This window comes from Passer domesticus, chromosome 5 (assembly GCF_036417665.1).
Source record: "Passer domesticus isolate bPasDom1 chromosome 5, bPasDom1.hap1, whole genome shotgun sequence".
NCBI classification, from domain to species: domain Eukaryota; kingdom Metazoa; phylum Chordata; class Aves; order Passeriformes; family Passeridae; genus Passer; species Passer domesticus.
The window spans coordinates 82,768,834-82,792,808 of NC_087478.1; the positions used below are offsets into that span (position 1 = coordinate 82,768,834).

The 23,975-nt window shown below is 42.5% G+C and overlaps 1 protein-coding gene and 1 long non-coding RNA gene across 7 annotated transcripts in view; one reads left to right on the forward strand and one right to left on the reverse strand.

The window, feature by feature from the left end:
• PRR5 (proline rich 5) overlaps window positions 1–23,975 on the forward strand; it is a 130,420-nt gene that overhangs the window by 32,926 nt on the left and 73,519 nt on the right. Inside the window, exons 1-2 of one of the 6 annotated variants that reach the window (XM_064421515.1) lie at window positions 14,004–14,362; window positions 14,624–14,734. The exons of 1 other annotated variant lie outside the window; for it this stretch is intronic. The gene's annotated coding sequence lies outside the window, so the exon portion shown is untranslated. Of the gene's footprint in view, window positions 1–11,762; window positions 11,896–14,003; window positions 14,363–14,388; window positions 14,735–23,975 lie in introns of those variants that run through there. 4 more of the 6 variants (XM_064421516.1, XM_064421517.1, XM_064421514.1 and 1 more) reach the window with 4 other exon arrangements.
• Window positions 7,247–9,178, reverse strand: LOC135301186 (uncharacterized). Its single transcript, XR_010362927.1, has 3 exons — window positions 8,688–9,178; window positions 7,979–8,349; window positions 7,247–7,326 (listed from the first exon to the last, which is right to left on the reverse strand). It is a non-coding gene; the product is annotated as an uncharacterized LOC135301186 (long non-coding RNA).

Here is a 23,975-nt window from a genome sequence, read left to right on the forward strand (position 1 = left end):
CTGTGAAAATTTGATCTGTTCAATCGTTTCAATTTCATAGTGTGTTAAAGCTCCTCCCTTTTCAAACACATTGGCATTTTACATGGGAGACATGCTTGTCTTTGAGTTGTCCCTGACAACCTAGCTACAGTTATTTCTTTATTTCTTTGTGATTACAGTTGTTATTCCGGTTTTCACTCTTTACTCATTGCTTTAATTTCATGCTCTTCATTTAGGTATTGTTGATACCTAATAGCATGATGACTGCTCTGTTGTAAATAGGGCAAGGAATATGAGACGTGTTAAGGAATTTATAATTGAAAATAGATTGACAATCACAGTCACTGCATTGCATTCCAAAGTAATCCTCCCTGGGTCTGTGGTTTGTTTTGTTTTGGGTTTTTTTCCCCTTATGGCTTCCAAATTTTTCACAAACTGAATTCAGTTTAGAGCACTGGCTCTGTGGTTCATAACTGCTCACCAAATCCCTTCTGCAGCTTTTGCAGTCTTGTCTTTACTAGGTGTTGGTACAAAGATTTGTACTTGGGTTTTACATTGTTGAGTTGCTCCTAAGTCCTTGAATAGGAGACTAGAATATGGAAAAAAGAATTAATAACAAGTGAGTAATGCAATTATTTACTTACTTGTATTAAAGTTTTCCAGAATGCAACTTCACATCAAAGATAGAAATAGACAATAAAAGGAAAGATGGTGTAAAATGTATGCCATTTCTTTTGGAGAGCTCATTATATGAAACATGTATCTTTCATAGTTTTAATTTCAAACAGGGAACATAAGACTTTCTTCATTTTCTAAAATGTAATCCTTTCTTTTGTAATTTTTGAAGGTTTTGTATCAGCCAGTATTTTTATTGCTATCTAGATCTCATTTATCTCAAACTTGCCTCTCTTCAGGTAAGGAGGCATGTCCTCAGGTCACATCTGCATCCCAAGGCATGAACAGTTCAATTCTGCAAGCAGGTCAATACCAGTATTCCCATTCATGATCACGTATCTTCTTTGCTTTTCTCAGTCTGGGTTGTTTGGGTTTTTTTGCATAATCTAATGATAAACAGCTTAGATGAAGAATGTGTTGACTTAGGAGAGTTTGGAGGACTCTTGCATTAAGTGATATAGGTCTCTTAAAAATATATATCCTGTTTCTTTCATCTGCAAATCTGTCTGAAAGAGGGCTGCCTCAGAGAATGTCTGTGAATAGAGGGAAAAGCAAAACCTGGCACATGTAAAGGACTAGTAAGTGTGGCAGAGATTTAGGATTGTCACTTGCCATATGGGCATGCCAAGTAAAGAAATGCAGCAAAGTGTTTCTGCCTTCTTTGCTGTGGGGGAGGCTTAGGACAAATGCCTAAATTGCTTTCTCTTTTGTTGCATTTGAGTTTTCAAGCATGAAGATTTATTTATGAATTTATTTATTTTTGTTAGAAAATTATTTCTGAAGCCCACTACCTTTACTGTTTACTTGTTTCCGTCTTTAAGAGAGAAAAAAGCAGGTAAATATGGAGCAAATTATTATTTCATTGTGATATCATTAGAGTTTCCACCCTGGCTGCAGATGGTTTAAGGTCTTCTAACCTAATTTTTGGCAGCAAGAGGCCTATTTTTACACATCCACAGCTAATACTTCGATAATCTAAGCAGCTTGTCCCATGTAAATTTTTTTTCAGTTTGGGATGAGCATCATATCCTCAGACTAGCAGAAGGAAAAAAAGCTAGCAAACTACCCTGTACTTTCTACACAACTCTTTCTGAGGCCAAATGTAAAGATTAGTCATATGTTAGGAATCCCAGTCAGGAATCTGTCTTCATCTTTTGCTCAGAATTGCCTGAGAAGAAATTAAATACAACATCATAGCTGTTCTCTTCAACTTCTTCTTTATTTAGAATTGTAAAGGCAAGCAAATATTTTGCATTTCTAGTATTTTTGTAGGGACTTGTGTAGATTCCTGAGGAGGTAGAGGGTTTGATGAAGTAAGAGGAAAAGCCCTGCAGAATTTGAGGTGAGGGTTAAGGAATTGCAAGTGATGGGACAAGGTGAGATCTCAGTTAATGCTACAGTACATGGAGGAAGCTCCAGGAGAGCTGCACCCCTCAGTGCAGCATTTTACTCCCCAGAAGGGGAAAGGCTCATGCTTATCAAATGAATAGTGTTCACCACCATCCCCTTGGGCCCTGGACAAACACTGTTTGGCTTACAGGCATATTAGTATTCATTGTAGTTACATTAATCTTGGAACAGAGTTTGTGTTTTTTATGCTAAGGTTTAATGAGTGGTTTATATTGGTATGATGTTTTTGCTTGTGTGTTTTACAGGGCTAAGGTGCAAAGTCAGCAGGAGGTGACTAACATTAGGTGAACTAGCTGACAGGAGCAAGGTGTGGAATGTGTAATAGATTTATGTTCAGGTTGCTACAATGCCCACCCTTAGAAAGATTAAAAGGTCTCTAATATTTGTACTCTTTCCCCTCAAATTATTGATCTCAATTAATGATCAGGAATTTGTGTCAATAGACAATAAATTGAACTAAGTAAAAATTCCCTGGGTTGAGGCTTTTGCCACTGATCTTGCTAGAGGACCTGAATACTCAGGTGAAAGGGAAAAACAAAGGGTGAAAAGAAACCATTTGAATAGGAGATCCCTGGTCCCAACTAAAGAACGAAAGCAAGGAAATGGTTACAGGGTTTATTACTTTGTGTAGACCGTGTATTTCTTGGCTAGAGCTAGGAAAAGCAGTAGTCTTGCAAGGCTCATGTGGCATTTTTGGATATGTACCTATGTGACTGCACACATGTGTTTACACCTATAAAGCATCCAAAAAGGTAACTAAGCCAAACATAACAGCTGTGTGTCTGGGGCTGGAGTGTGTTTAGGTCACTGCAGAGTGGACCTGGGAAGTGATGCTAGTGTAGTAGTTCACTCATTGGTCCCATTTTAATGGTGTGATACCTCAAAAAAAGAGAGGTCTTTCATCTAGCTATGAACTTTTCCAACTTCCAATCAATGCATTTTGTAGAGCTATTTGCTACTAGGTTAATTACCCATTTAGTATCATGGGTCTCCTCTGTTGGAGATTGTTAGATCACTATCAAGTATGCTCAAGTGCTTGACTTTTGACATGGAATGAGGATAGGCTTTACAGTCCTCAAGTCACACATTTCATCTTTATACCTTATTTTGGCTTCTTTGAAATGTGGTCACAGGCCGATAAACTACTGGCTTGTAAATGGGAAAGGAGAAAGTTCAGAGACCGTGATCTTTGAGTCTTTTCAGTTTTGCTATTGAATTTGTCTTTTCCTGAAGTCTGTGTATTTGGAAAATACCAGACTTAGACTAGAAATATCCATGGTTCTTAGACTTGTGTGATACAGTGCAGGTATGTTTTTCTAATAAAATTTTTAGAAATTGGTAGGTTTCTCCTACAAGAATGAGGAGCTGTCTGGGTCTGTTTAGTGCCTTAAAATTTCCCAGTCCTTCACAGCACTTAAGCTGAGCATTTTTAGGAAAGTTTAATCAAATTGGCTGGTTTTGGCCAACTTTTGACGAAAAGTCAGTTTTTTGAATCATCCCTTCTCCACTGGAAAATGCAGCCTCTGTTACTTATGAGCTGCATAGGCAGCATAAGCATTACTCCAAACAGGGAAGCAGCTTAAGCTGTGAATGCTTGAGGAAGCTGGTGTGAATTTTCCTTTCTGGATCGGCTGCATGGAATGGTGCAGTGCTGTGTACAGATATTCTTATTCCAATGCAGAGTCCCACTGAAGTCAGTAGATTTGTATTTACAGACTGTTTGAAACATCAGGTCCACAGCTTTGGCTGTTAAAAACAGCCAATGGATATTCACTATAGTCTAGGTTGAAGCAAGATTAATATTTTTTGTATGTGCACAATAATGCAGCCAGACTTCATTCCTCTGCATTCTTCTATATGTACACATTTCTCTGTCAATATGCACTACAACAGAAACCCACTGGAGCAACTGCAGAGCATGAAAATATTAGAAGTACATCAAACAATACATTTCTATCCAAAAGCTTTAATACTTTGTGTGGTGTGTATTTAGAAAATGAGGTGTTGTGATTTAAGGCCTATCCTGCTTAAGTTAATTTGCTGTGAGAAAGAATAAAAGAACTGAAAATGAAGAATTAAAATTGGCTTTTCTGAAGCTCTTCTGACCTGGAATAAGTATCAGCAATATGATACCTGAGAAGGGAACTGCCAGGATCTGCCTTATTGGAGTAGAGGAACGTCACAAAAAATCTCTCATGAATGTCACAAAAGTTGCATTTACTATTCTGGTATATTGTCATGATTGTGTCTTAGATGCAAAAATCTTATTTGTTCTCTCCATTTCCTCTGCAGAGCCACTGTGGGGGGAGTATGATCAGGCATTCATTAAATATTTTGTTCTGTGCTGTCAGTCTGCACCTCCCTCTCTCATGCTCCCTTTCATCTTTCTAAGCAATTTTCTCTCTTCTTGCAGGGGTGACTGAAAAGATCCTTTGAAGCAACCAGCTTTGACGTTTGGAAAAAAGAATTAAAAAACAAAAGAATGCTCTAATTAAGGAAATCATCAGTTAAAGCTCAAGAAAAAAATCTAAGATTTTGATCAGTTCTTTCATGTATGCCTGACAACTGCACAGCATTAGCAGAGGGGCTCATTAGAGGGTGCTCACCCCAAGTCCAGCTGAAGGAGCAGAAACACCCGTGAGTGATATGCAAGACTGCTGTTGGAGGCAAATTAAATTTGTGCTGTTTCTGCTAAATTAAATACCTATCTGCTATTCTTCACATAACATAGGTTGTGACCTACTGCCCAAGCAGTTCAGGAAAAGAGAACTTTTGCTTACAGTGGGGCTATTTAACACTGTTTCCGAAGTGAAAGTGGCCTCTAAAGGGTGTGTATGTTCTCCACTGTTGGTTTCTCTGAGAGTCAAATTCTCTGGGTCTATGTGCTTGCCCAGAGGTGTGCTTAATTGTACTTGCGTGACTTAATGAATACATAGCAAGATTAAGAGAAAGGTTTTTCAAGGCCATCCTCTTCTTTATTCCAGTGTTTTGTTCTTCCCCAGTGTTATCCCTTTCGCAGGGGCTAATACTGATAACTTGATGCTCACAGTGTGGTAGGCTGAGGAAGTTCTGAGAGTACAAACTTCACCTTGTGTCTCCATGTTTTGTGCCCACCTGCTACAAAATGCTGAATTTGGATGTTGTGAGAGCTGAGTCAGTGCTTTTCCACACAAGATTCCCCAGCTCATTGTTCCAGCTGTGATGCCATTGTGGATAAGCAATTTCTTTTATTACAAAAGTTATACACTTGTTAATGAGATTTTGTGAAGGGTCTCTGCAGGGAGGATATCAGGAGCCAGCAGTGCCTCAGCCAGACAGTTCACAGAATCCGTAACAGTAGTGAGATACAGTTAAAAATGAATAATTGTAGCTCACACAGCCCTTTGAAAAGCAAGTGGAATGATATGAATCACTTGCATTGTTTTACTCACTTTCTTTTTTTTGCTGAGTGAGGAATAATTTTCTCCAGTGAGGCTGTGTGCTGCTGAGGCTTTTTGCCTTACTTTCTAAGTAATTTAGTGCTTTTGAGGGAAAAAGCTAGCAAGACAGGTGGAACTCACAGAAGCCCCTGGTTTCAGCCAATTTTGTGTGTGTCCACTTCCTGGAATGAATGGTCTTCATTTAGTTATGGGGTTTCTTTCTGTGGGCCTGTAGACAGCTGCATCTTTAAAAATAAAGCCACAAGCCCTCCTGCTGGAAAGCTGCACACCCACAGTGGGTTAAATGAGCCCAGAGGCAGAAGGTGACAGAACTTTGGTAGTCCCAGGAGCTTATTGCTTGCATTAATAATGTGCCTGTGTAGGAGAAATAAATTTTGACAAGAGACGGCTTGTGGAGGTAGTACTATGATGTGAAGACTTTCCCTGCAAGAATCCATAGGCTTTATCCTTCAATGTCTCCTTGTCACCAAACACCATCCTAGGGAACTGGGCAGCTTTTGCCTGGCTGCTTCAGTGGCTTCTCTTCAAATGTTGCTGACCTTGCCTGGCTGACACACGGTTGTAACACGCTCTCAGCAGAAGGAGCCTCCTCAGTGTGGAAAGACTCTCAATTCCTAGGGGAGCATTGATGGGTTCTGGTGTCTTCCTGCTCCTTCAAGGGCACCTTGCAGAAATTGCACTGCTGGGGCTGAGCAAGAACCTTTTCCCCTGGGCAGAAAGATCTTTCATGGGCAATGGCGTTTTTTTTATGGGGACAACAGACGAGACAATTGCTGACTACTCTGGTCATCAGACAACACTTGCTCGTGCAAATGGAACAGCTTCCACCCACTTTGCAGTTATCATGGTGGTGCTCCAGAGATCTCCATAGTATAGCTGAGATGTGGATTCCTGTGTGGCAGTTATTTTCTCATGCACAAGTACAGCATAAGTTAAATAAAGGTGCTTTCTGGAAAAAATGTGAAGTACTGAAATCCTGAACTGCTAGCAGAACAAGGAGGAGATTGTTCTTTCCTTCTTCAGTCATCAGGCTTTTGCTGACAATTATTTTGGCATGCATAGCACATACACACACAATAACTGACCATACATTTATGGAACCTCCTGAAAAAATGAGGATTGTGCTGGTGTGTGCTTCTGCAGCCCTATCTGATGCCCACTGTGACAGAAAATACGATCTAATAGAGTAAGTCTAGTTTTAGTTTTATAGCACACTCCCGGAACATTTACTGGCAGTAGATATGGTGATACCATTTTAAGGTTGACTCCTTTGATATCTTCCATCAGATCTGGAAGAGAAGTCTGTTCCTGACAGATATTTGGGGCTTCTTGGCTGAAGCATCTTCCCAATCTTTTGACAAATTCAATGTCTCAACAATCTGAATCTAACACCCACCACCCCTAAAATACTCTCAAAGCAAGTGGCTTTCTTTAGAAATGCCCTTTCTCCAAGTTTGGGATGCTGCACATTCCTCTTCGTGCATTAAATCTAGCTTGTGGGAGGATCTGATGATGTCCTCTCTTTTTACCTTCATCTGTAGCATATCAATTCTTCCTGCCCTGTAGCCGTGAAGGGTGATCCCCTCTGCGCACACCCCTCTGGCCTCCCTATGGGTATTAAAGAGGCTGAAAAGTGAGTTTCGTGGTGCTTGTGCTGGTCCTGGAAGCTGCCGTAAGCAAAGGCTGGAAAGTCAAGTCATGTCACCAGATCACGTGGTGATCAGTGAGTAACAAATATTATTGCCATCTTCATACTAAGAGTGACAGTTCTGTGTGACAGGCAGTATGTATTTTGAGTGTCCTTGCTTTGTAGGTCATTTCCCTGTAAGAGGAGAGTAGGTGTGTAAAGAGGTCTCTGAAAAAAGAAAGGATGCTCCTTCCCTTAGGGAGTAATTGAATCTGGCCAAGGAAGAGAGATATTTGAGTCCTGGGGTAAACCAGAGGAAGCAGCAGCAAAGCAGCAATTTGCAGCATAGTGGGGAAATGAAAGGCTGCTGAGCAAAGCTGTGAGCACACTCCAAATTCTGCTTATGTAAGAGAAAATATCTTAGAGAGCTGATGTGCATAGCTGCAACCCACCAAATACCCCTAAAAGACAGGTTGAAAGCAATGGTTGGCTTTTCTAGGACACAATGGATAGGGAGAGATTTCTTTATAAACCTCTTAAATTATTCCTCTGCCCAAGTGACTTCTAGACACTTGTCATCATCTGATCTAAAAAGTCAACAAGTCAGGTTTTTGGTGTAGGGAAGACTAAATTTGAACACCTTCTAGGTTGTCTTTGAGGAACTCCCTGTGAAAGCAGATTTCTATAAAAGCTTGTTCTAGTCTGGAATTCCATCACACAATCTGGTGCTTTGCATAAAATTAATTAGCAATCTGACCAGATTAACAATAATTTTTAGTAGTAAAGACACTATGTTCTCCTGTTACCAAAATTTTTGGAAAATCACGGGACTGAATCATGAGCTCACCATGAAGTGCTTTTCCATCTTCTGTGCCTGGTCTCTGCAGATCTGCTCTGAGGGCCTTGATCTTTTCACAGCAGTTGACACCTAATGATCTCCTCCATCACGTATTGTACACACCTCAAACACTGAGAAACTGCCTCCCCAAAATGTTTCTTCTCATTTTGTAATATTTTGGGGTGGGTTATGCTTTGCTCTCTCCTGAGGGGTAGAGAGCACTGGCAAGTGCCTGGAGAAGTGGTCACATTAAAGTGTGAACCTTTCTTTGTATGGTTTTTCTCCTCACCATCTCTGTTCCACTGGCATCTCTTGGGGCACGAACTGTCTTGCACTGTGAGAAAGAACCACAGTAAAGGGAAAATAGGTACTTCCCACACCTGTAGGGAAAAAAAACATTAATAGTACACAGCTGAACTTGAAAAATGTTATACAAATCACTTTGAAACGCTTCAGTGGATTTGTAGCTGTTCTAACCAGTCTTCTACATCATGGAATCTTCCCCTACACATTATTCATTAAACAAAGATATTTATTAGAGCAGCATGTGGCATAGATAACATCTCTAGTGCAGAGGAAAGAAGTTCTAATGAGTCTTTAGACACACCTTGCTTTTGTGTGAATGGCAGGTACAACATACGCCTGAGGCCTGGGTGCAGGATTCCCACCATGGGAGCAGGTAGGAGCCAGCAAATGCCCTACAGTTGCTCCCACCCACCTCATTCATCTCTGGCTGTTGCTCTTGGGATGGTTTTCAACATCATTTATCTTGGATGCTCCATGCAGCAAACTTCCAGCTGCTCCTCAAGGGTGACTTTTAAAATCAGTACCTTTCACTTCTTTCCTAGGGGGCTCCCAAGTGTCTCTGATTTTCAGGGGTCCACCCAAAGGTACAAACACAAAAGCCATCCTTCTGGCAGGTTGGTTTTCATTCAGCATGTAGGAGGCTGCCAAGTCAGTCACTTGGAAGATGTTTAAATTAAAAGCTAAAAGGAGGTTGAAAAACCCAGATTAGATAAGAGCAGGAAGGTTATACATGTAATTGTGTATGTTTTGGCTGCTGGATAATGGTCATAATATGGAGCAAAGGCCTTCTCCAAAGAAATCAAATTACACAGGCAGCGTTTCTGATGACACACAGGCCTTTCCTTCAGTTATTTGGATAGGTTGTTCATTTTTCTGTACTGATAAGCATTTTTGTCTTTTAAATTTCTTTGAACTTCTCAGGCTATCAGCACAAAAAACCCGCCTTATTAACTGTACCTTGCTCCACCATCAAGGATGTTTCTCTCACACAGAGCTGTTCTTTGCAAATGTGCTGATGTTTTGACCAGGAAACTGAGTTGTTCATGATGGCAAAGTTGTCCTCTAGGCAGGAATGCTACATTCCTATCTATGTGTGTACTTATCTGCATGAATGTGATTGGGCTTCTGAAAATATAAAACCTACACACTTTGGATCTTGATGGAGTATTAAGCTACTTACTGGCATTCTGGATTTTACATCTTCCCAAGTCTTCAGCTCCTTCCTAAAGGAAGTAATGTTCATGAACAGCTGGAATTTTCTGTCTTCCATTATTAGTCCTCTCCCTCACAGTGAGTTGTTCCAAGGCATCTGTGTTGACACTTCACTGCTTTATGGACCCAGTAGATGCCAGCAGCTTAAGCTCAAAAAACTTCTAACCTTCAAATATATAAGATTTATATTTGCTGTTGGAGAAAGGTCAGCTACAGGTGCTGCTGCAAACAAGTGTTAGCCACAGGACAAATGAGGTACAACAGATCTGAACAGTTCTGGGCAGCCAGTTATTATGGGAGCAGTATCTCTGGATACATTGAGAGATTGAAACTGTTTTTTTAATTTGGAAAAAGTAGTGTCTGTTCAAAGACATACAGGATATGATGTTGAAGTCTTACAGAAATTTTAGATCTTTTATGGTAATTTTTTGAAAGAATTGTTTCAACAAACAGCAAATATGTAAGGATTTATGATTTCATTGCTTTTAGTCTAGTATCAGAGTAATAATGTTATTTATTAAGGTAATTTTGGTGAATGGATTTGAAATAATATATTATTGCCTACACCATTACTAGAGCGCTGCTATTAATATTATAAACACATTATATAGGGCTACTGTAAGTTTGTTCTTCAGGGTATTAAAAACAGTACTTAAAAAAAAAAACAAAACAGGCTCCCTTAAGGAAGACCCTCAACAGCAATAAACAAATTATTCAAAAAACAATCAAAAATATACAAGGAAAATATTTTTAAATTAAAGAATTTTTGTAGAAAGTTGAAATCCCTGCAAATGATGCCTGTGGACTCTTTAGCCGAAGAGACCACTAGCACTTAAACTTTTAATGATATGAGATGTAAGAATCCCTTTTTGTAATCAGGGAAATGCAGCCAACACTGGCATGGAATGTGGCAACCCCTTAGTAACAAGGCCAACAGCAGTCCAAATTTATTAATCACCTAAAATCTTAGAAAGATGCACAGAGAAATCCTTTAAGTAATTCCCCAGACCGGAGTAAGTGACAGATTTGGAAGGGGAATAGCATGACAGCAAAAAACTACCTGTATCAGTATGTGCAGCAGAGCACTGCAGAAACAGCTTTTACCTCCTGCAACACTTCAAATTATTATATTTTGTTTGTTTTGGTTTCTTATGTTGTTGGTTGGCTGGTTTCGGTTTGTTACTTTGTTTTTATTAGAGCTGTTCTGCTTTTGACGAGGTCACGAGACAGTGTCCTGGCTGGCAGAGTCCCAATACCTGCTGGCCAGGGAGAGGCAGGGGCAGTGTGGAACATGAGGGAGGTTTGGGAAATGAAAGGACAAGGGGGCAGTGGTGTGTGCAGCCCTACTGCAGGGTGAGGAAAAGTGACCCTCTCTGCAGAGGCCCTGCCAGTATGGGTGGCAGTGGGTGAGAGGGCAGCAATAGCTTCTTTGGTAGATTCCTTCTGCTGGTGGATCTTGTGCTAGGGACTCACAGGATTCACGCTGCCACTGTGCAGTTTCTCATGTCCAACAGGAAGGTCACAGGGCAAGAGCCTGTTTCTTTGCCCAGTTCACAGTGAACAATTCACACTAAATTTAATAGTTGCAAAGAAAAGACAGAGATGGATCCTCCTTCCAGCAGCCAGTCACTGTTGTAGTTTTGTTCCTACAGACACTGTGTGAGACCTGCCTGCAAATTCAGCAGTTGAGTCAAAGCAGGACTTTGGGTCCCTGGCATTCTGGACAAACATCTTCAGCACTCAGGTGCATTGCATATTCTCAAGGCAGACTCGCTGAGATGAAAAATTTCAGATCTTCCTAAAGAATGCTTCACTCAAAAATTACCCAATACCGGTTAGTTTAGACAAGATCAAACACAGGAGGATCTCTCTCCCCACTGTGGCTCACAGTCAGCTCCTGTCTGGGATGGTGGGTTTGTGGCTGTGGGCCCTTGCCAGACTTCACTGAGTGGGTGAAGCAGCGCTATGTGCAGAAAGAGCAGAGACCCCAACCAGTACCTCTGCAGAGTACTACAGTGCTTGACAAGGAATTCTGCTCAGGCTGACACTGTACTGAATTGCATTGTCAAAGATGCTGGGTTTTGAAATGTCAGCTGAACCATAATTTCTTTTCCTTTCCTGCTGACTGTCAAGTTGAAACTTCTGGCTTATTTCATATATCCTCCACTGTTGGCCAAACAACTCCAAAACAAAAAGTGGTTCTGTTGTTCAAACCTGTTTGTGTTGAAACCATGGTGGCAGCCATCTACTGCTGTATTTATACTTAACTTACCAGGACACCTGGAGATACCTTAACGCTGGAAAGTTCTTGAACCTCTGAGAAGCAACAGAAGATGCGATATAGGATGTCTCAGACACATCACTGATTTGCTACACACCCTTCAGCAGCTCATACCACCTCTCTTATTGTAAGTAACCTTACGTTCATTTTGATGTTTTAGCTATTGCAGCTATTTTGCAAAATAGTTATCAGCATCTCAGCTAGATGCTATGACAGAACCAATTAATTAACATTAGTGAAGCATTTGGAATTCTTGGATAGAGGATACTACAGAAAAACAAATTATCCCTTTGCAAATCAAAATTCCACTCTATTCTTAAATAATTGTATTATCTTTGGCTGATGGCAAAAACCAAGACAGAGTTGCCTGAAGACATCCTTAATCAGAGATTTGTCCTTTTCAGATAAAAAAAACCCCAACTTCTGTAGCGAGCATTTTCACTAGCTATGAAACAACAGAAAAGCTTCCATGCTAAGGTGTTAATTACTTTGCGGCTAGAGAAGGGAAGAAGCCTGAGACACGCATCCAATTACTAAGCTATTCAGGCTATGGAGGAAACTAAAGACCTACAGCTCCATTAAGAGCTAGAAGTTAGAGGTTTTTATCTCAGGAGTCCTACAGTTGAGAAAATTATTTAATCACTTCTGCCTTGGTTGCCTCAGTGGGTTCCCTTTTCCACTTATTGTGACTGTACTTTTTTACTATAAGCCCTATTTAAAATGTTGTCTTTGTAGTGCATCTTGACACCCCTTGAGCTTCCCATCTTCAGCTTCCCTGACAATAATCCCTAGATGCAACAGTAGGGACGTGTAGAACAAGTGTGCACACAAACACTGTAATTGTGTCCAATAAAGTAAATCTGGCCTTATATTAATTGTAACCAGCTGGTGGAAACTGAGCTGTCTCTGCTTTTACTTCAAGAGTTTAAAAAGATAACTGGTAGTGAGTTTTTTTTTCTTGCAGATAGAGGGAAATATCTGCCTCCAGTAAAAGCTGTGGAATGAAGTTGCCTGGAGTGGGCATGCTACAGCTTAACCAAGGCCACTGTGGCAGTCATATTCTTTCACAGTGTGAGATGGCACTTTTCCACAGCCTTTACCCAGTATCAGGACATCAGCCTTTTTCCATTAACTTGTCCTTCCTGCAGCTCTGTGGTTTCCTGTGCTTGTTCTGGTGTGAATTTCCTTCCATCCCCAACTTTGTTATGCAGCTTTTACTTCAGGAGACAAGAGGTTTGCCTTTGTTTCGATAAGTGGGAACTGCTGAGGACACAAAAATCATGGCATACTTTTATGCTGGATTGTAGCTTTATGGCTTACATGACTCTTAGTCATGAACTTGATTGTTACCATTTAATCATGAAAGACTTAATGAATTTGGCTGGTATATATGATGACCCAATAACAACTCATACACTGTGCTGTTTTCTCTGCAGTTAGGAAATATGTAAAAATTGCGTTTAAAGTGTAATAACTTGCCCTGAACATTGCCAAGGAGGACTCCTTTATATGATCCTTGTTTCTCCTCTATTAGATTCCTTCAAATACTGTCACCATTTTAAGTCATTCTAGTTGGAATGCAAACTGGATCAAATATAGTTACATTAAACGGTGATGTCCAGCTTCCACTGGAAGACTGTGTAGCATGAGCAGTCCCTAAGACGGTATAGGTTGAAACCCATGGTACTGTGACATGATATAGTGGCAGTAATGTGCAAACACAGCTGTCATTTGAACTTGGCTACTGGCATTGTCATTCCCTCAAGGAGGACAGCTGAAGCAGGTGTGAGACCAGTGCTGGCCAGATATCCCAACCACGCTATGATTTGATGCGGCTGAAAGTCAAGATGAAATTGATTCTATAAAACTTCCTTTGGTTTATACCCTTGCAACGTGTACCTAAAATCCCATAGCTCAGATCAAAACTTCCAGCCCCGGCAAAACCACCAGTTTGGGATGATAGAGGGGCCGTGGAGCACACTCCGGCCAGCCCCACGCTGCACTGCGTGCTGCAGCAGAACCCTCGCCGGGACCGCGGCACACTCGGGTCTGTGTGCCAATGGAAGAAGGGTGTGATGCTTCCTAGTGGCCTTCCAGCACTGGAGCAGCATCATTTCTCCTTGACACGCGTGAATGCGCTGCTGCCTGCCCCCGCCCCTTTCTCTTGTGTCTGTGTGTCGCTGCCTGGTGGCTACTCCCTTGTCTCCCTGTGGCTGGGGCGGGGAAGGGGCCCATTGCCCGGGCTTGTTCCGCAGGACAAACCGGGGCAAGCGCACGGTGCCTGCCCGGCCGTGGCGCAGCACCCGCCGCGACCCCCTCCGGGGCCAGGGGGGTCCCCGGCAGCCCTGCCGGCCGGGCTCGGGCGGGTCCGGCGGTGCCAGCTCCTGGTTTGCAGCCAGGTTCCGCCCTGCGGGGCCGCCCCCCGGCCCGCCCGTCCCCGCCCCGCCGGCGTGGCTCCGCGGCCGCGCATTGTGCGCCAGCCGCTGCCCGGGCGGAGCTCTGGGAGGGGTCGTGGCCACCCAGCAGCCCCGACCCCGCCGGGCCGGGCCTCGCCGCAGCTCTGCCCTCGGGGGCGCCGTCCGGGCTCGGGCGCGGTGAGTGGGGGTCCGGGGGGAGCGGGTGATGCCATCCAGCCGGGGCTCGCCCCGCAGAGCTGGGCGAAGCGGGCGGAGGTCTGAGCTCGGCCCCCGCCGGGCGGGCGAGGGCTGCGGTGCCGGCGGCTCGGGGGGCGGCTCCGAGCACCCCCGGCCGGGCGGAGGGTCGGGGGCTCTCGGTGAGAGCCGTGGGCGCGGGGGCTCCTGGCTTTGTTCACGGCTGTGAGCTGCGGTGGCACAGCCCTGGCGGTCTGTCGGAAGGTCCCTGGGAATGCTGGAGCTCGGGCTCGCAGGTTTTGCTCCCTGCGTGAGTGTTCAGTGTTTGTGCGGACACTGCTCTTCTTCTCTTCCAGTCTGCAGTAGCGATCTCAGGTAACTGGAGTGGGCTGTAAATGTGATTCCTGTGGTCTGACTGCTGTAAGCTTTATTTACGCAAGCAAGACCTCCATGCATGAGTAAAAGATATTTTTGCAGAATTATTTTGCATGCTTCCACCCTGAAATGCACAGTCTCCGATGGCTCATGCAGGAGATGGGCTTGTCCCTTTCAATGTGTGTGTGTGTGCGGTCGTTGTTAGTTTTGGCAGCTCCTAAGTGATCATTGGTAAAGGTCCGGTGTCTTCGTGTTCTTCAGCAATGTATTAGGCTGGATGTGTGCCTGTGTTTTGATATTGCAGAAGCAACAAGAGTGAGCAGGCTTTAAAGAAGGTTAAAGGAAATTGTTTAGCATTCCTAATGCTTATCATTTCCAGCTGGCATACTTGTAAGCAAGTCATGGTAAATTGCAGGAAGCAATTAGATTTTGTATTTACTAGCACGTTGATGTATAATAGAAGATAGGGCTAAAGCTAAATTTTGATGCTTCATTTAAAATAAATTCTTGTCATTTCTTCTGTCTGTTGCACCTGTTAGCTCTTAGGGAAAGACAATTATTAGGTGATGATTAGGCAGCTTTCTTACAACTTTAATTAAAGGAATACTTCACTATAGGCCAGCTACAGAATAATGGACCCGCTTGTCGTCTGGTACGTAGTTGAGTGTAGAGCCGTGGTACTGCCTGGCAAAACTGTTCTTTGACTGTAACTTCTCCTGTAGCCAAAACAGAGCTAAAACTTCATTCTAGGAGTCAGGTGAATACAGTGTATAAATTTAGTTCCTCTGTGGTAGACTAGTGGTAAGTGTCTTATTATGAAACATGTATTGACAGGGATTTCATATCTATAATATACATTGTTGATTGAGTGACTTCATGCTTCATCTCACTGTTTCTTATTAATAATCTAATTAGGGGAAAACTCTGGAAGGAATATGGAATTAAGACACAGTCCCAGTGGAACTCAGTAAAAAAGACATTGCAGAGCAAACAGTGTATGAGGAACTTCCAGAAGTACTTACTCATCACCCAAGACACAGACAGATTTTGAATACTCCTAGCTTGTATTTAGCCTCCAGAGTTAATTGCTAGATTTTCAGGTCTTTCTTTTCACTGTTCAAACTTTTATATCCAGAGTGCTTTGGAAGATATTGAGGGAAATGTGTCTGTTGTAAGCCAAATTCTTTATCTTCAGTGCATGAGAAAATCACACCCTGAGCACTTAAAAAATCTGATCCTTGGATTGCAGTCATAACTCCTACCACTTCCATTCTGGAGGCACTTCCATTTAATTTGTGTAACAGATAGAATTACGGTAGTAAAATCTAGCCACAATAAGGCACGCCAGTAAAATTACTTTAATTAATTTTTTTTGTAATGTAGAAGCTGTCGGGATTGATGAGCAGCTCTGTAAATACAGTAACAGTATGTAGCACTTAATCTCTGAACAAAAGTAATAGGTAATGGCTAAAAATAGTATTTCCTCTTTCAACAGTGTAGTTAAATATGGATATAAACTGCAGCAAGATAGAGTGGTCCAGAGCTGGAGGCTCAGATCATTCATGCTTGCTGACGTGGCCTACTTCTTTATTTTCCTTTAAAGTATCACTTTTGTGTGTGTGTTTGATAATAAATCAAAATGCAAATCAAAAAGCCGTTCTTTAAAGTGAAAACTGGAGCATGTTTTGCTGCACCATGAAGGCACTGTAATTTCTAGAATGTGTTCTGATCCCGTGTAGCTCAGCACAAACTGCTGAGCTGCGTTGAGGTTGTGCCTCCATTTGCACGAGTGGCTGGTCTCGCACGTGGGCGACAACATCTTTGTGCCAGGGAGAACTGTTAGGTCTGATTCTGATCATTTAACACTGTTTGAAGTGGTTCAATGTCACTGCTCAATAAATGCTTTCATAAAAAGGTCAGTGAAAAATTTGCCTTTCCAGTAGCCCTGTCACAGCCTCTCAATGAACTATTGAATTGTGAGAGCTGGTGATTATCTGCCTACATCTCTGGCCCGGGACTCATTGACACTGAGCACAAAGAAGAGAAGAAAATGACAAGTGCTTGTCCAGCAGCACATCCTCGTGGAGATGTTTGCTTTCCCCAGTTTAATAGGATAAGGCTGGTGAGTTTGAGGTGTCGTTGAAAGAGTGATTAATTAGCTAGTGCATATTTAGCCCTTGGAAGATGGGAAATAATGTATGGGGATGATTTGAATGAAATACTTTTATTCTCTGCTATTAAAGAAATTCTTTGCTCTCTCTGTGTCTCAGGTTGGAGCTCTAGGAAATTTTAAAACATTATTTAAGCTGTGGTTTAGGTTTCTTTAAGCAGAAGAGTATGGGAAAGACTTTCAACAGAAAAAATAATAGGTAAAGATTTTCTTGTTTAAGCCATATTTTTAGTAGCAGCAAATCTGTGTATATGGGAATGAGAAAAAAGGAGTTTAATGGAAGTAAGCAAGGAACTGTCGTGTGAGGTAAAATTCTGATATTGTTCTCTCAGGTCATCCTGGAAATACATTTGCATTTAAAATTTCCAGGCGAACCAAGCTGTAGGACCAGTGCAGAATGCTAAATGAAACCTGACAGCTAACTGAAAACACCACTCTGGTGCTGGGCATTCCTCTGCTCACACAATTGAGTTGAAGATTGTTTCTTTTAATGATTATGGATCTCAAATGAAGACTGGTTCTGAAAACAAATGGGATGTCAATTTTATTTTGAGATATTTTCACTTGAAATATGTTTACTTTCTGTTACGTTACCCTGCAACTGCTTGAAAACTCACAGAAACTGTGAAGTGCAAATTTCTTTCTGCCCATCAGATAGCCACAATATACTCCTTTGTGTTGCTTAGGCTGAAATTCAATCTGCTTGGGAGGCTGATGAGTGGATTGGGGCACAGCTGTCATCCCAAAGATACTGGGCATCACCACAGAGGTACCTTTATGTTGCCTGTGCGAGTAGACAAAGTAGCAGCTCTTTCAGGAAATGTGGTGATGCATTTCCTGAACAAGAGTAAATCCTGTTTCTGCTCAGGAGTAGTGAGATGTAGAAGCTAGGATGATGGCAGCTGAGGAAGGAATGTCAAAGGGACCATGGGAGGCATCAGAAGAGATTGGTGAGTTTTGCCTTTTCATGTGTCAAACTTGTGTGCCTGCAGTTATTGGCAATAAACTGTCGCTGTGCAGACACACCAATGATGCAGAACAATCTGAAGAGACTGAGGGTTAGAAAGAGAGAAGAAAATGATTGGTAGGTTAATGTGTGTATTGGGTGTGAAAGGGCACCTGCAGTCACAGGGCTGGAACAAATCAAGGGCCTGTGCTTGACTGTGGCTGCTGCAGTGCAGCAGTTGTACGGAAGCGCAGTGGTCCATGATATCCCAGTTATGAATAGAAAAATAACAGGCTTTACACATGCAGTCTGGATGCATATTTAGCTCCCTGGCATAACTGTAAGGTGCTTGCCCTTGGAAAGTTTCTGAGGGAACGGAAAGAGCTGATTAGGAGGGCAAAGTGACTGATTTCTGAGGAATGATTAAAAATGCTTAACATAAATCATCTGAGAAGCAAAGACTCCCATTGATTTCAGGTATGGCTACTCAAGAATCATAATCTCTTAGCCTTTGCAAGAGGGTGTGATTGGACATAATGGGCTGCAAAGGAGAAGGTACCTTGAACATCAAGAAAAGCTGCTTGCAATGAAGCTAAATCTTCTATGAAAAATGGTGGTAATGTTGTTTGGTGTTGTATAACACACAGAGCTGGGAAAAATGTTCTGCAGGGCTGGTCATTTGGAGTCCCATCTTCCCTGGCTGAGCTGTGCCTGGGAATTAGGGTACAGGTTTTGGAAACAAAGCTCTTCAGTCTGCCAGGTCAGCTCCTCTGTTGGAAGCTGGCTGCTAAGCCCCTGTCTGTAGTCTGCTCGAAGGGCAGTCATTCCCTGGTAGCTTGGGTTGTATGGATGAATTAATGCGTCTCGTTCCATCTTTAGCCTCTGATCCAGGACATACATGAGCATCAGCTGGCTGCTGGCATTCTGTAAAACAAATGCTGGAGCATCTTGAACTCTTTTGATCATTGGTGGTGAGGGAATATGGAAGGAGGCAAGTGATGAAGGTGCTCCGGTGGTGAGCACAGCAGGCTGGGCTGGAAACAGTGCTCGTCCATCCCGCCCGCCGTCACCCGCCTCAGGGAGCACTCGCGCCGCCGGGAGCCATTGCAGCGCCCCTGGAACTGCGGCCCGGTCTGTGCTCCGCTCCTTTGCCGTGGTACATGCCTATGTGCTGGTAGGGAACTGCTGCTCCTTTTCCCATTTCTTTGCCTAAAAGCCCCTTAATTTCAAAGTTATAATGATTTGGAGGGAAGGGGGTCACATTTTCCATTCCAAGGTAGGTTCCCACCTTCCCTGGCGGATACCTGGCCTTCAAACCAGGACACCTATCAGTGGAGGCTGGATCAATCCAGTTCACAGTGCCAGGAAAAATACATACTTGTGGTAGTTCTGGCATCTCTAATGACAGAAAGTATTGGAAAATTTGAGAAAGACTTCGTTCTTATAAAATATCCAAGTTGGTTTTGTGTAACTGAGAAGCAGCTTGCAAAGTTCAGATAAGAAACCAGATGTTGGCCTGAATTAGTGAGATCTGCTAGCATGAATCAAATTTGGCATTGCAGCATGCTTCCCAAATTAATTCTGCCATGTATAATTCCAGTGTGAGTTGATTTTCTATTTTATTCTGCAAGATTTCTGTTCATTTATCATCATTAAGCTGTTTCCTGGAGATACTCAGGCTTAAGTGTGTGCCTATGTGACTACCAGAATTGTCCACAGTTACACAGACAGAAAATATTAATCCAGGTTAAAAGGTAAATTTTTCCCATGTACTGTGTATACTGTGTTTCAGTCACCATTTCTCAGTTTACCTGAATATTTGATTTGAAGAATTATCCCAGCCACTAATAAGATACAAGGTTTATGCTTAGCTTATTGTACTCATGTACAGTAAATTCTTTCTTTTGCTGTTTTTAACATTAGTAATAGACTTCTGGCATAATCTCTTCTAATTTTTTTTGCTGGGAAAAGAGTATGCAAAAGAATATTTATTAGCTGATTTAAATTCAATTAACTTCATTTCCCTTTCATGGAGTTTTTGACAATGCTTAATGAGAGATGTAACTGAATTGCAGAGCTGTTACTTTCCTGTGAATACATCGAGATCTTTGCTGAATTTTCATGAAGGTTTCTTGATCATTCACACTTTAATCTTGGCCTTCATAATTATTTTGTAGCATAAGAAAAGTCCAATAGATGCTAATTCTATTAACCTTTGTCATGCTTATTTAACAAATAGTTCCAGTTCTTCATTTATCTGCCTTAGTATCTGTTGTTTATTGGTGATTTTTTTCTGCCTTTAAACCCCTGGGCTGAGGCACTGAGACCACCCTTTACTAGGCAGAGTATAAACACAAAGCAAAGTGCATTCCCTGCCTTGCACATTGACGCTTTCATTTTATGGCTATGTGAGGGAGATTACTCTTAACTGCCTTGTACTCAGACCTCTGCAGACGCTCAGTTGCCACTTCAGCCACATTTAGAAAGTAAATCTCCAGCTTAGGGAAAAAATAATTAAAATTAAGCACCATTGTTGCTGAAAAAATTCTTGTGCTTGTTGGAAGATGCAAGAATTTAAATTTATAAAGACTATCATCTGCATGCATAGGCAAAAATGTGATGCCCTTTCTTCTCTGCCTTTCTTTTGCTCTCATTCAAGCCAATGGGCTGATAAATGCTTGGAAGTTGTGTATCCCTATTAGCCTCCTTGTTTGCTTGCCTTCTTTCAACAGCTTCTCCATTCACAGTGTTAAACAACAGGAGAAGAAAAACGCTTATAAAATAAAAATACTCTAATATTGTGTAATCCTGTGAAGAATGGTGTCCTGCTAGAAGGGTTCATTTCTTGTCCTAAAGTCTGTTATGGCAAGAAGAGTGATAAAAGCACACTGAAATTGCAGATCATTGCACTGCTGAACACAGACTCCTCCTGTGTGTGGAGCACTCTGAAGTCTGGGAAGACTGGAGCCTGGAGTGCAATTTTGTGGGAGCTTGTGGATGGTAGGGCAGTTAATTGAGCTAGGCTCTTTCCTAAGCATTTCTTAAGCATTCCTTGTTTTTCCTCTGGTTTTCCATGCAGGGACACGGATGTACATGGATAAACATGCAGAGACACACGGTGTGTACAGACTGAGCATGATAGCTGAGCCACTACTGTTAAACCAGCGGCCACTGCTCTGCTGGGTGTGCAGTGTGTCCTCCCTAGGGCCTGGTGTAACCTTGTTTGGGGAATTACAGGGCATGTGGCTCCCAGAAGCACACATTATGCATCTAGATGATGTAGTTCTTCTACTGACACAGCTGGTGAAAATGTGTATGAGACTTGCCATTCTTTTCAGCCAGGAGAGTGCATATCCAGCCAGACCCTGGATGGCCTCTGTGAGGTGATCCCATCAGCTGCTGGGAAGGTTGGATGCAGCTTTAAACTCTGGGACATACCCTTGGATGCTCCTTGCTTGGTGGTGTTACAGGGAATGTGGAAAATGCAACATAGCCAGGAAGGTGGCATCTGTTGGGATTCCTGTTCGATCCGTCGGAGTTTTTCAAAACCCAGTAGAGCCTTGAAGAGCTCAGAATGACTTTCTATCCACAAGCCTTACTAAACAATATCCATGTAACTTGGGGCAGTGATCTGATCTTTGGCTATGACTCAACTCTTTATGGGATCCCGTGTCGTCTGGAGGCAGGTTGTGGTTTGAGATGGCCACAGTGATTAGGAAACCTTCTGGAGGGGCAGAACTTAGGTAGTCATTGCTACTGCTTTGGCTGGCTGCAGAGCTCTGTGCAGAGCACAGAGATCCCAGATATAAGCAAGTGAAAGACTTTGCTTTGGTTCCCCCTTATCGGTGTTGGCTTTTTTTTTTTAACTCCTGCATCTACTATGATGCACATTCTCCCACCTGCCTGTATGAATGAGACAGTCGTGGAGCAGATTTATTAAGCTGATAAAGAACAGGAAGAAACAGTGGAATTAGTGGAGTTTGAAGACAGTTCATGCCACTGAGCAGCACAATATGCTCTGGTGGAATAAAGTACTTGCAAGATGGTGCCCTTGGTCAGGATTTGCAAAGTCATAGGGGATATTTGAAGCTGTTTAAGAGAGACTTGCTTTGATTATGCTTTAAAAACACTTTATTTTGCTGACTACAGCAAAGCCCTTATCTTCCTACCTTGGGAACAAAAATCTCTAGGATGTGAGTGCTGCAGATTCTGCTCACACCAGTATTCAGTTTGTTCTTAATTTATGATGGTTTTGGTTTACTGTGAGGAAATAAAAGGGATTGTGGCTCTTTGGGAGGTGACAGGAGATATCTGGGAATAGTGACTCCAGCCCTGATGCAAACAGATCTCCGTGTTCACGTCTTGTAGCTGCAGTGGGGGTGCAATGGCCTAGTTGCACTGTCCTGTTGCAGACTTGGGTGAATTCTGGAGGAGCACATGGGTAAGAAATCAGTGAGTGCGGAGAAGCTGAGCGATGCCTGTGCATTTAGAGTAGCCAGAGGTGCTGATTATTCAGTACTGAGTTTTTAGGTATAGCAGCACCATGTGCCCTCCTCCTTGGAGCTTTCCCATGCCAACAGTGCTATCTTGGGCTGTAGCTGAATCCTGCAGCACTGGCAGCCGTGTCTTGGCACTGTCCTGCTTCCCATCCCTCCTTCTTCCCCACCCTCTCTGATTGCGTTTCAGTTTCTTCCGTGTGAGAACTGTAAATTACTAGAGTAAACCTATTACCCTCTGGGGTTATGTTTGTCTGTTGCTCATTTTAATAAATTGAGCTGTTCAGCAACCTTAAAGATAAAATCATGTAAATTAAGGTACTAGGTCATGTTGGAGGTTCTTACTTTCTACTAAATGTAAGAGCAAATCTTGCAAGCCTGAAGGAATACAAGGGAAATATTTACTACATCCTTTATGCATGGAATAACTTAGGGAAGGATGCAGAATGGCCAGCTCTGCTGTACCTCACCTAAGTGAAGTGCAGTGCAGCTCTCTGCTACCTCAGTGAAAGATGGATACTGGCACAGCACAGCTGGATGTGACCTTGTGCCTTGTCCCAGCAAGGTTGTGCAGTGGGGGACAGCAGCAGCAGGAAACAAGGACAGAAAGGATTCCCAAGAAAACCTGGGTCTTCTGAAGTCACCATGAAGCTAAAGCAATTTAAAAACTCACCAATTCAATCCATCACCTTTGGTGGAGAACAGAAATCTGGCCTTTGTTTCAGTTATTTGTGGTTCAGCCACCAAAATGCTTTTGTGTTTGGACCTGAAGCCAGTCTGGCTAATGCCATCTTGGGGGAAGAGCCTTCCTCTTATGGGAATACCAAGCCTGCAAGTCCTCTGTTTCCACAGAGAGTATTTGTGCTCAAACAGAAACAAGCAGAGCTTTTTACTGAGTCAAAAATCCTTGACTCCCTCCATTGTGTTTGCCTACTGCCTCCTGCAGTCTGCTGTTAGCTGTGCTTTCATGGCTCCCTGGGCAGTGTCTCCCCTGTCGCATTTCTTTGTATGTTTTCCATGAGCACAAAGGCATCTGTGTTAATCTCTCCTTTTGCAGGTGGTTTCACATTCTCTTCCAGCCTTTATCTGTCTCCTTTTTCTCAGCTTTGTCCCAAGATGGAAGTCACATTTGGTAAAGATTAGAAACAAATACGTGTAAGAGGGATTAACCTGAGTTTTCAAGGCTTGAAGATGACTATGAAGGGAAAACAAGTGCACTTACACCCTTCTTTAATTCTCTTGGATTTTTTTTAATATCATGCCAGATCCAGCTCAGCCTGTTTCTGTTACTGTAGTAGGACAGGCAGGGCAAGAGGGGCTCTTGCATTTTTTTCTTAGCAAAACTTGAAGATGTCTGGTCAAATCCCACCACTTTAGATAGCCATATTAAATCAGCTCTTGAAGGCCTGCCTACAGACTACTCCATCCCTGAAGAAAATGGACTTGGAGGGCTGGGAGGAGGAGTGTTCCCTTCATTTTGATTTTGTCTTTCACTTTTGAGGGCTCCTTTTGTTTATCTGGGTTTTTTTTTTTTGGTTTTTTTTTCATTTCTTTGAGCATCACTGTCATGACAGAAATGTAACCTTTTAGAAAGAGTGTCTTTCTTTTCCTGCCCTTTAATTAGCAGGA